Source organism: Podarcis filfolensis (genome assembly GCF_964270895.1).
Source record: "Podarcis filfolensis genome assembly, chromosome: 14".
Taxonomy (NCBI): Eukaryota; Metazoa; Chordata; class Lepidosauria; order Squamata; family Lacertidae; genus Podarcis; species Podarcis filfolensis.
This window is the reverse complement of record NC_139616.1, coordinates 36,339,393-36,352,055: the sequence shown is the minus strand read 5'-3', so window position 1 is coordinate 36,352,055 and position 12,663 is coordinate 36,339,393. Positions and strand designations below refer to the sequence as shown.

The window sequence follows — 12,663 nt, the reverse complement described above, 5'->3', positions numbered from 1 at the left end:
TGAGCTCTGTACCTAGAAGTATCATTTAGCTATTAAAGTGAGTAGCTGTAGACTTAAACATAGATTTGACCATGGCAGAATGGTCTGATAAAAAGCCAGGATATGCACAAGCTTTTGAGCAACCCGCACACAAACCCTTTGCTCTCACTTGACTCTTCTCTTTGCCTGCTAATATAAACAGACCAAGAAGGCTCAGTTAATCTTGCCTACTGCATACAACCTAGGGACTATGGTTAATAGTTTCCAACTGAGTCAGGAAATAGTGGCCAATCATGGTTTTTAAAGTAGCAAGCTACAGAAGAAGGGAACAGGTGAAACCTTGATTTGTGCTCTTACCTGTAGCCCAGTCACTTGCCTGGTAACTTATTATCGCTGTCAACCAAGTTTTTATAAAAAGTCAGATCCTTAATTCATTTTGGGTCATATACACCTAATGTAGGTGCGTATATATGGCTAATAACTTTTGTGGATTTATTTGGAAGGGCAACATACCTTCTTTGGTTTGATTAAGAAGAGCAGACCATTTGGCATTCCCCCAGAGAACTCAATCAGAACTGTGTTGACATTTTATACAGTAAAGTCTTTGCAACTTAGGAGAATGTGGGTATCTTTTATTAGTACAAAAATACTGTAGAAGTGAAAAAGGTTAACACCCCTTCTTCCTTAATTTCTGTATTGACTCTAACATTTCTTACCATTAATGCTACAAGGACACATATTATATTCACAAATATGGGAACAGATTCACAATACCACAGATGACCAAATCTTTGAAGTAATACAATGAGAAGCATGACTGTAACGGCATCTCACTTTATACAAACAGACTATTTCCAAGGGCTCCATTCTTGTTTATATCAGCACTTCCAGATTTCTAAACACACACACACACTTGGATGGTCAGCACTTGTTCAGCGATTATTTTTGTCCCAGTCTTGAATTGAGCAAGGGATGTTACTAGTGGTCAAGGTAAGGTTTGTAAGTATCAATTTCATGGTATTTACACTGATGCCATTCCTTATGGGTATTGATGTATTTAGAAGAGGGACCATTCTACTAGGGAAAGGCTACTGTGGGGTGACCAAGTTCCAAATTAGTGTCATAAACATTTTTTTTTGTGGGGGTGAAGAAAAGCTCCAAGAGATTTGCAAAGCTTCAGTTTTCTTTAAACAGACATGCAGAAGTCTAGACAAGTGCAGCAACAGGAAACATTAGATTTACTGAACAATAAGACATGCATTATTGGCAACAGAAACAATTCTCTCACCTCAGGAAATGTCTACCCCAGTTTATCTATGAGAGTTAATGAAATACTGTTTCTGTAGTGGAATTGTCCAACACTGATGCACTGAGTTCAATGGATTGCCTTAATGAGGTTAAATGTAGTTCGATTATCTCCCTGTGAATTGCCTCAGGCTTTGTGTACATCAGCATCAGCTTCTCTCACCACTTAAACTGGGACTACAGGAATGTAGATCAGAGTAACTCATGCTAACCTAACCAGTGTTTCAGGTGACAATTGCTTCCTGATCCATTTTCCCTCTGAATCTATATACAGTGGTGCCTTGGTTCTCAAACGCCTTGGTTCCCAAACACCTGGAAGTGTTCTGGTTTTTGAATGTTTTCTGGAGGCTGAACATCTGATGTGGCTGTCGGCTATTGTTTCAGGGGCGCCTGCACCAATCAGAAGCTGTGCCTTGGTTTTCGAACATTTCGGAAGTGAAGCGGACTTTCGGAATGGATAAAGTTTGGTGTTTTTGCTATTTATTTTGTGTTTTTGAGGCTTTTTCGGTTCCTTTGTTTTGGTGACTGTGTGGAACCCAGTTCAGCTACTGATTGATTGATTGTGTGATTGTGGAAATGGATAAAAGCCCCCCATCCAAACAATGACTATCAGAGCAGGTAAGAAAATATATTAATTTTAATTTTTATCATCTACAATACTGTCTTATTTATTTTACAGTTCAGTACATTGATTACTGGTATTGCTTTCATTTTATGGATCAATGGTCTCATTAGATAGTAAAATTCATTTTAAATTGCTGTTTTAGGGGTTGTTTTTAAAAGTCTGGAATGGATAAATCCGTTCTGCATTACTTTCTATGGGAAAGTGCACCTTGGTTTTGGAATGGACTTCCGGAACGGATTAAGTTTGAGAACCAAGGTACCACTGTATAACTGGTTCACACAACAAGACGGTGTGACCGTGTAGGCTGCTGGAGAGGGCCTCATAGTCGCTTTGTTCCTCTGTGGTCCTTTTTGCTGCTGTATCATACTAAGACAAGCCAATGTGTCATCCAGATTGGGACTTGTGGTTACATTTTCTGCTCACTAATAATGAGTTGTTGCAAAGAACAAACCTTGGCTGAAACTCATGCTTAGTGGGGAGAATGCTTACCCAGGAGTCCTGGTTTGGATGCAGTGTTCAAAACTTGCATTGTTCTAGGCGCATTTTGCAACAGAGAATTTCATTAGTGCAAGCAGTTTTTGAGCTCTGGGCGCAGTACTGCACCTAAGATTTTAGATTAAAACTGCAGAGTGGAAGGAAAGGAGGACTTTTTTCTGCTTCCCCACTTCCAGCTACTCTCTGAAGACTGGAGAAGAGACCCTCTTAAGACTATTACGGGGGTTGGCAGGGGAGGGACTAGACCATGTGAAAAATGAGCACAATATTTTAGCTGCAGTTCATTTATATTCTTGTTATAAAAAAGTATGCCTAGACATTCCATTGTTGTGCCCATAGCCTATGTTTAAGTTGCCATTTAGCTCCTAGCTTTCATATCTCAGTTTACAACACTATTTGGATGACAAACTAAGCCAAACCTTGGTTTAGCTTGGTGTGGCAGCAAGAAAGACCAAGGAAGAGTAAAGCTTGTGTGAGGTCCTCTCTGGGAGCCAGCATGTTCACATGGTCTTGCTAAGCCAACAAGTGTGTTGTGTGAATCAGGCCAGAGTGTTATTGCAAGGAGAAAGGCAATTGAAGCACTTTTTAAAAATAACAATACTATATAAATGAATCCAACAATTACTTCAACTTCATTTTTGACAAAGCCCAAATACCAGCATTTCTAGATCAAATACCATCAAGAGCATAGATCACAACATAGTGAGGTACAATCATCCAAGCACAGTAGCTACTTGTGCTGCCTCCTCCATTTAGGGATTATTTCTGAAGACAGGTGAAATTGCATTTTTCTGTTGTGGGTATGAGAATTAGAGGTAGGGTAGGGAGGACACAGAACTCAAGTGTCTTCCTCCATTCTGAGAGAACTCAGCTGCCCTGGAAATCAGACGCTAGGAGCAATCCAATCTGAAAACCATGTTACTACTAAATGTAGTAAAATAAAAAGCAAAATTGTGTGACTGGCAGATGTGGCATGCCACATCTAACCCCTCACTCTGCCTTCTATGAAGAGTTCATGAATCAAGTCTTGTAACCACACAGCTAACTAAAGAGCAGCAAATAGAGTGGTGTTAAAAACCTGCATTAAGATTCTTCAACTCTTTGTAATGAATATTAGAGATTACTACATGCATTTAATTACAGCTGGCTGTGCAAAACCACCAGGAGCTAAATAGTTCTCCAGAGACCCAGACAAATAATTGGTATTGAGGAAAGAGAAGGTTTTGTGACTAAGGGAAAGATGGAATGGCATTTCCAAAAACCACTCAGCATTGCTTGAGCAGCACAGATGTGATATAAATACCACCCAATCATAAGCAGAAGTGCTGTTAAGAAACAGAAGGATTGAAACATCAGCAGGTTCTTTGGCTTCCTGATGAACCCTGTGTTAAGCTTACACATCCAAATGCAACAAAAATGGCATAATAGTCACAATAGCCTTGGAACAGCGCTCAGTACTTCACTATTATCTTGTGCCTATTTAATTACCTGATTATATATATCACACAAGACCATCTTTGATATGTCAGCAACCAGTCCATCTAGCATATATATATTTCATAGTTGCATATATCAGATACTACAGGAAAAGAGCTTTTAACAGTTGTAAACTATCACCTCATCTGTCTCCTGAGAAATCTCTATGTGGGACAAGAAGCTACAGTTAGAACTGGATATGGAACAACTGATTGGTTCAAAATTGGGAAAGGAGTACGACAAGGCTGTATATTGTCTCACTGCTTATTTAACTTATACTGTATAATCATCATGCAAAAGGCTGGACTGGATGAATCCCAAGCCGGAATTAAGATTGCCGGAAGAAATATCAACAACAGATATACAGATGACACAACCTTGATGGCAGAAAGTGAGGAGGAATTAAAGAACCTATTAATGAGGGTGAAAGGAGAGCACAAAATATGGTCTGAAGCTCAACATCAAAAAACGAAGATCATGGCCACTGGTCCCATCACCTCCTGGCAAATAGAAGGGGAAGAAATGGAGGCAGTGAGAGAAGAGTAGAGGTGTTTTGTTAGCTACTGAAAAATGTTCTCTTTGTATTTTGAAAGGATAAACATCTAGGCATATTCACCTGTAAAATTTATGCTTAGATCTCATTTAAAACATGCATGCTGCCACCTTGCATAATTTTTTTCACAAACTGGGAATAAGCAGTGGTGATTTGCCTGCACCCTCACTGTCCAAAAATCAGTGTGAAAGAGAACTTGACCAAACGACCAGGTAAATGGTTATTCATTAGATTCCCTTCTTCAGATTAGGTCACAGAAGTAGTGAGCTTTATGTACAAGAGGTCTGAAAGCAATTTCCCTAGCAAGTTAAGGGCTTTGTTAGAATGTGCAGCATAACTATTGATCTGTCCAGTTGTATTCCGTTTTGTTCCACGAGTTCATTTATAAACTGATAATATTGCCCTGACTAGACTTCAGGAGATAAAACCTATAATCCTTGTATTTTAACAGCCCCTCAGTGCCATAAGATAAGGCCAAACACTGGAAATGTGGAAGCTTACAACTATGACCTTGCTTGTGCTCTGCATATTCACAGTAATCCAAGCAGAGTATGTGTGGGCAATAATTGCACACTAACGAGCACTTGTGTAGTATAGTGACTAAGAGCACAAACCAGAAGTCCTGTTCAAATATCAATCTATTCATGAACTCACTGAATGTAGGCAAACCACGACTGCTTATTCTCAGTTTGTGAAAATATTTATGTTTTCTTGGGTTGGTTCTCAGGCTCTGTGAAAGCATCCACAGATTAAGTGAATCGCTGCAATGAAATCTAGTTTGTACAGCAAACACAGAAGGGAGAAGAGTGTATGAGCCCAAGGCTTGTACTTGTAAGAAACCATTATTTTGGTTATATCTGAAGTGGGCAAAGACTTTTAATTTCAGCTCACCACATTTCATGAACCAACACCAACCTACAGAAGTCAACAGAAACCCTCGACTTTGTGAAAGAAATTTAAGAAGCCACAATTGAGGACCATCAAGATGGATGCAACTCTACAACCTGTCTGACTTAATTCTGCATAGAAAGCTCCAAGCCTGTAAACAATGTGAATGAAATACATCCTGTTGTTGTTTTTTAAAAAAGGAGTAAACCAGAGTTACTTAGGTGAAGATCTATTTGTGTGGATGCAGGGTGGCTTCTACTCAGTTCAGAAATAAAAAGTTAACTAGGTGTGATGGAGGAACACAGATGAAAATGCCACTCCAGGTAACTGGGGGTCACCAGGAGCAGGGGGCAGATTTACTCTTCATTCCAGTGCTGACCTTGTACAACTTTTTCTCCCATACAAGACAGTAGTTGTCATTCACTCATGAAGTGGGGATGGGGCACAAATGAAATGTTGCAGAGGGAAAGTCCAGCCACCTTCAAATGGGACTGAATGTGGGGAGTCAACATTTTTCTGTGTGAAAAATATTGCAGAATCTCCTTGCGCCCCAGTCTCTGCAGTAGGCAAGTCTATCTCTATGCATACAGCACTGCTTACAATGATGGGCACTTAGACAAATAAGTCACTTCAATCAGATATACAGTTGAGGTGGAAAAAATACTTGGCTTCCTTACACCTGGCATTGGGTTCACCAGTGTCTGGAGTAGGTTGTAGAGTTGCATGAAAGATTGATCTGCTTCTTTCATAAACAGTTAATTTGAAGAAAAACCTCATTTACTGCTTGTAAACTGAGTTTCTCAGAGACTGCAACCGACCACCCACAAAAAATCTGCTTGGTAGACTTTTTCTGTACCAGTAAGAACAAACAGGTGGAAAGACTAGGACAAGAGCCAGGAATTCAACAACAACAAAAAGGAAAATATAGAGATGTGGAAAAGGATGCAAGAAATAAGTGCCTCTGATAACATAGAAACATTAGTCTAAATGTAAAGGTGCAATCTGTCTGAAATTGTTCTTAAAATCCCCAAAAGAAAAGAAATAAGAGGGGCTGTATGAAGGGGAAGACTACTGGGAGTTGAATGTTGGTAGTATACTATTACTATTATTTTTTTGGGCTTCTGCACAAATGTTGTTTAGCAGTAAGAGACAATGCATGCAGAAATGTCCCCAAAATAACAGAATAATATATAGCAGGCCTGCTCACAGCAATGCCTACAAAAATATGTAGTTTTGTGCAAGCCTTAAAAAAGAAAACATGCTTGGCAGTTAGCATCAAGCATATTTTCCTCAATCTGATGAAATTATATGATCAAAGCAATTTGAAAACGGATGAGGAAATTCTGCTTAGTAACAAGGACATATTTATTGTCTTCTGTCATAACCAACGCTATTACCACTCCTTGCCCCTCATGTCCTGAAAATGATTTTTTACAGGTTCCTTTTTGCCTCCCAGATTCCCTTCTAATTTTATCCTCTATTTCCCCATATGAGTCCCAAACCAATTTCCTCTCCCTGTTTCTTTCACTTAAGTTGCCAGCTGTGTACCCCCTTCCAGCCTAATATGTTTTAAAATGATTCTGTTCTCTTAGCTGTACCTTCAGCTTATAAAAATATACCGGTAAATGTTAAAAGTGGTCAGTTGCTGATAAGTCAAGAGTCACCCACCATACTAGGCCAGCCCAAATCCACAAGTTCAGGTATCACTTGGGGTTAGTGAACACTGCAACCTCCTTCTTGCCTCTGTTACTCTTAAAAAGAGATACTGTGATTAGGTCCTGCGTGTGCAGTAAAAAGAATGTCCAGTTTATTTAGGTTGTGCACAAACACAGATTTTTACCATACCAAAAAAACAAAAACAAAAAACACCCTTTTAAAAAAGTGATGATTTGGAGCTTACTATACATACATTATGTAAGACCGCCAGTGTGTCTACCCTTTACAAAATGGGCAGAACCTAATCCAAGCATGTTATCACTGAAATGAAATATAGTTTGCTTAGATATGTAAATGACTGTGTGGTGCAGGTTTTCAACACTGATGCATTGCTAAAATCACAATCACAGTCAGTCAGTTTTTTTCTGGGGTTGTTTAGAAGTTGGGTTTCCCCCTCACTTTAGTTATCAGCATCAGTTCCAAGAGCCCAGCAGCGCCAACAATAAGGCTGCCAAGTGTTTCAGGATTCAAAACTTGTGATCTTATGAAATATGATGTAAGATCTTAAAAAAACCATCAATACATCTCTATTTGCTGGAAAAAAACCCCACAGGTTCCCAGTGTGGGAAAATAAAACCAGATAAAACTATAGCATGCATGTGGAAATAGAAGTTACTACTACTGCAGTAACTGCTCGAAGAAAGGGAAGTGCGAATGCGCCTAAGATTTCTCAATTACCAATTAAATTCAGGGCTGGAAAAAAATCCTTTCCCCCACCCTACAGATATAGGCAGATTCAGGAGTCATGAGAAAAAATGGCCTAATTGATAACTCATGGTTGGAATCAGTCTAATTAATTACAAATTCATGAATGTTTCGGAAAACATTTTCAGGGGAACATGCATTCTGAAGCGATACAGCAAACATCCTAAGTCATTTCAAAATCTTAGGCCTGAGAGATACAGGCTTTTAAAAATATAATCCAGAGTGCAAAGAGTATTAAAAGGGCAAGTTTTTTGTTTATTTAACCTACAGGATATTGGCAATTTCAAGTTGAACAGTTTAGTGCATGAGATTCATGCATCACATGATTAAGAAAAACATAAACAGGCACTTAAACATGCCTTTAAACCTAGTTTATTGTGTTTATACAACAACCACTCTGTAACTACGAACAATTCAGGCTGCTTGTAGTATCAACATCCATTCTAGAGGTAGCAACTGCTTCACTTTAGGTCAGGCATCCCCAAACTCGCCCCTCTAGATGTTTTGGGACTACAACTCCCATCATCCCTAGCTAACAGGACCAGTGGTCAGGGATGATGGGAACTGTAGTCCCAAAACATCTGGAGGGCCGAGTTTGGGGATGCCTGTTTTAGAGCCTCAGAATCTGATTCCAGTTACATATTTCCCAAACTAGCAACCCCCCCCCACATCAGATAAGCACCATTACACCCCTAATGTCACCAACCATATTTTACGGCCAGAGGGTGGGTAGAAATTTCAGCGCTCACTCTGGAAAACAAAACACACGGCTAGTCAAAAGAGAAGGTAGAGGATATAGCAAGGATGCCAATTATGTGGGTGGAGTTGTGTAAACAGATCCTCTATATAGTTATGTATTTGGGGAGTCCCACCGTATCAGTGGGGCTTATTTCCATGAGGACACTCTTCCCCTCATGCTGCAGAACCTCTTTTTTGCATTCGCCTAGAAATTCAGTGTTTTAAATGTCCCATGTCAATCTTTAGGAATCAAGATTTTGTTTTTCCATCTGTAGGAATGCAAGCTGGGCCTCTAATTCAGCCCTCAATCGTCTATGGGTGGCATTCAGCTGAGTTTTACCCAGAACAGACCCACTGAAATTCAAGGCCTTAACTTAGTAATGTTTATTAATTTCAGCGGCACTACTCTGAATAAAACTTAGTTGAACATCACCCAATACTTGTACATAACTCTGTTTCAATGGTTTTTTAAAAATTACCTCATCATTATCAGATTTCTTCATACCCTGGCCTTCATGTAATGGGCTACGATGCAACACGGGGTTGTAGCCCAACCTCAAGCAGGTGCCCCAGTTGAACCACTTTTCTTGTGTCTTTGGATTTCATTTCATTTTTAAAAGAGAAGGCAAAGGGGTGCAGCAGAAATGTGGAGGTTAAGGAGAAAGGAGGGCAGTATAGATGAAAACAACAGAAAACAGGACATTACCACATCAGGAGGAGTTTTCTAACAGTAAGAGCTGTTCAAAAGTGAAAAACTCCTATGAGAGGTGATGGACTCTCCTTCCTTGGAGATTTTTAAGCAGAGCTTGGATGGCCATGTACTTGAGATTCTAGCATTGCAAGGGGTTGGACTAGATGATCCCTAGAGTCACTTCCAACTCAAGGATAACAATACTAGTCTTATCCAGTGCTGCAAGTTGGGTCTGGAGTGTGAAAGGGATGAATACTTCTACTTTAAGGGTCTTTCTTCCACACAATTACAGGTGACCCAATGTCTAGAAGAAAGCTGCTGGGATTCACATCTTTTGGGGAGCTTTTCTATACAGTGGTACCTCTGGTTATGTACTTAATTTGTTCCGGAGGTCCGTTCTTAACTTGAAACTGTTCTTAACCTGAAGCACCACTTTAGCTAATGGGGCCTCCTGCTGCCACTGCACTGCCGGAACACATTTCTGTTCTCATCCTGAAGCAAAGTTCTTAACCCGAGGTACTATTTCTGGGTTAGTGGAGTCTGTATGTAACCCGAGGTACCACTGTATTTATAAAAAGATAACTTACATTTAATAACCCACCTTATTCCTCCACGGAGTTCAAAGCAACACACACTGTTCTCTCACCACACCCCTTTTATCTTAACCACCCCGTGCAGCCGGTTAAGGCTGAGAATCTGTCTCTGACCCCAATGTCACCTAGTACGCTATGGGGCTGAGTGGGGTCAATCAGACCAGGAACTCCCGAATTCTACCTTGACACCGTATTCACTGCACGCCACACACAGAGACCCCAAATGTAGACGCAGAGTGGGCTCCTTGGCGGTGGCACTCTGCTTATGCTCAAGGACACTGCCCCCTTTTGTGTAAACTATTCCACACACTCCAAAAATCCATCTCTGGAAACTGGGACGGGGAAGAGGATGAAAAACAGAAGAGGACTTCGGCTGAAACGAAGCCCTGCAAGCGAGGAGACAGCCCGCCCTTCCAGGGTATTCCTGTATTTCTCCCACAGTAGCTGCTCTCCACAAAAATACCTCGCCGCCCCCCAACGCTAAAACGGTCGTCTCCACCTTGCCTTTGCTCCCAGCCCCCTCTCCCGGCAAGAGGTGTGGGTCGGAGGCGCCCCCCGCAGGCTGAGTGCGCCCTCGCGCCCTCCCTCCGCGCCCGGCCCCTCTTACCTCTGGCCCCACTTCAGGTACCAGCTCGTAAGACCCAGCCCGCGCAGGCGCACTTTTATACCATTCTATCTCCCTCTCCTTCCTCTCGCTCGTTCGCTCCCCCCCCCCCCCGCGTTTTCTTTACTCACCAATCTCACAGTTCATCCACGTACACACCTCCTCCGGGAGCCCTTGCGGCGGCCACGAACGGAGCAGATTATAAATAGCGGCTGGAGGCGCATGCGTAGTAAGGTCGTCTCGGAGCTTACGGCCGCGCACGAGACTTTTCGGCGCAGGAGGAGAAATCTTGGCGCGTGCTTCCGCGGCGTGCGTGCGTGCACGCTCCGCTCCGCTCCTCCATCGCGCGCTCGCAGGCTGTGGCGTTATTCTGTCTGTATTTTCCTTTCCCCCGCCTTTTCCCTTTCCTCGTGCACGGCGACGGCCGGGGGGGCGTGGCTTATACATTTTTAAGGAGCTCCATGGCTCATAGCTGAGGACGCAGTGAAGGCCGTTGAAAATATCCCTGCAGAGTTAGCTGTGTTTACTCTGTTATTTTTATCTCCTCAGATGTATCTTAGTTGCATCTTCTTTAGTTTTTATGTCCCCTTATATACCTAAAAGGCGATGTATCTTAAAAAATTTTTTTAAACCACTTGGTTATACATGTTGACCTGTGGAAAACAACTATATACAGTATAATTGCAAAAAAAGTGAAAGCATATATCTTGAAATTTATGATTCCAAAACACCACAAGTAACAGTGAAGTCCATATTTCTAAACATGTAATTGGTTGCTCATTACATGGCCTTCTATAATATGTAAAGGTAAACATCATTTTGTCAATCCAATTTGAAACAGGTGGCGTGCTTTATCCCACACATACCCATTTTACCAGCAGTGAAATTTGCCACTACTATATCATGTAAAATTATGTTTTAGCCCAAAAGTAATATTTTAGGCTCTAGTGACAGTAATCACACATATTCATCATTCATAAATTTAAATATGACTGCATCATAACCAGCTGGAATGGCCGCAGAGGAGCCAAAATGGCAGTTGGACCATTGCTGAATGTCTTCCCCCTCAGACACAACCAGGTGGAAATGGCTGCAAGTCAACCCTCAATCCCAAATTGTGACCATTACACAAATTAATCCATTCCCTGGTTTTTCCCTCCCATCCCTCTGTAGTTTATCCCATTGCCCATCTTAGACTGTGGGCAGTCGGGGGGATTTGCCCGCCAAGAACTGCATCAGTCAGCCGGGCTTCACCCTGCATGGGCTGGCAGGCAGCACAGCACAGTGCAGCCCCACTTGGCTCTAGTGGGGGGGGCGCTCCAACAGTGTTGGCAGTTTGCCTGCCCCCGGGCACTGGCAACCCACGCTACACCACTGATGCTGTGCTGAGAATGTTTCATTCCTGCTGCATTCCAGAGTACTTTCCAGTGACTATGGATAGTTGTACAGTATTTTAAACACTAAGCTAGTAGAAAGTTTGCAAAAATGGCTTCTCATTTGAATGTGGTATACATAACAACATTCACAGTGCAATCCTAAGAATGGGCTGGGAACCTATCTACACAATCCATTTAAAGCAGCACCATACCACTTTAAATAGTCATGGCTTCCCCCAAAGAATCCTGGGAGCTGTAGCTTGTTCAGGGTGCTAAGAGTTGTAAGGAGGCACTCATTCCCCTTACAGAACTAGAATTTTCAGAGTGGTTTTACAATCAGTCCTGCCTGCAGGGGACTCCTGAAACCGTAGCTCTGGGTGGGGTTTTCTTAACAACTCTCAGCACTCTGAACACACTACAGTTCCCAGGATTCTTTAGTGGAGACCATGGCTGTTTAAAGTCATATGATACTGCTTTAAATGTGTAGTTGTTATGTACTGAGTTGAATAGGATCCAAACTGCAGCAGTCTGATTGGTCCTAGAACAATAGGATCCAAAAGGCAGCAGTCTGATTGGTCCTAGAACAATGCAGCAGTATGATTGGTTGGCAGGAACCACCCAATCATGCTCCAGATAGAACTGAATCCACAACCTGATTGGCTTACAGTAGAATTCCGGAATTAGCCAGTCATGTGCAGCCCATTGTGTAAATAATGTATATAAAGCAGATACCTTGAGGGGACTTTCATTCATTCCTCCTCACCACTATGAGCTGAATAAAGAGCATGAAATCACTTTGCGACTCTGAGTATATTTCAGTAGTGCAGGTTGTTGTTTAGTTGTTTAGTCGTGTCCGACTTTTCGTGACCCCATGGACCAGAGCATGCCAGGCACTCCTGTCTTCCACTGCCTCCCGCAG

General features: G+C 41.8%; 1 protein-coding gene across 8 annotated transcripts in view; it reads right to left on the bottom strand.

The window, feature by feature from the left end:
* The window catches only part of TBC1D24 (TBC1 domain family member 24), a 30,212-nt gene extending 19,521 nt beyond the window's left edge, over nucleotides 1-10,691 (bottom strand). The window contains exon 1 of one of the 8 annotated variants that reach the window (XM_083585169.1): nucleotides 10,500-10,691. The gene's annotated coding sequence lies outside the window, so the exon portion shown is untranslated. Of the gene's footprint in view, nucleotides 1-10,371 lie in introns of all 8 variants that reach the window. The other 7 variants (XM_083585167.1, XM_083585168.1, XM_083585171.1 and 4 more) reach the window with 7 other exon arrangements.
* Between the last annotated feature and the right edge of the window lie 1,972 nt (nucleotides 10,692-12,663).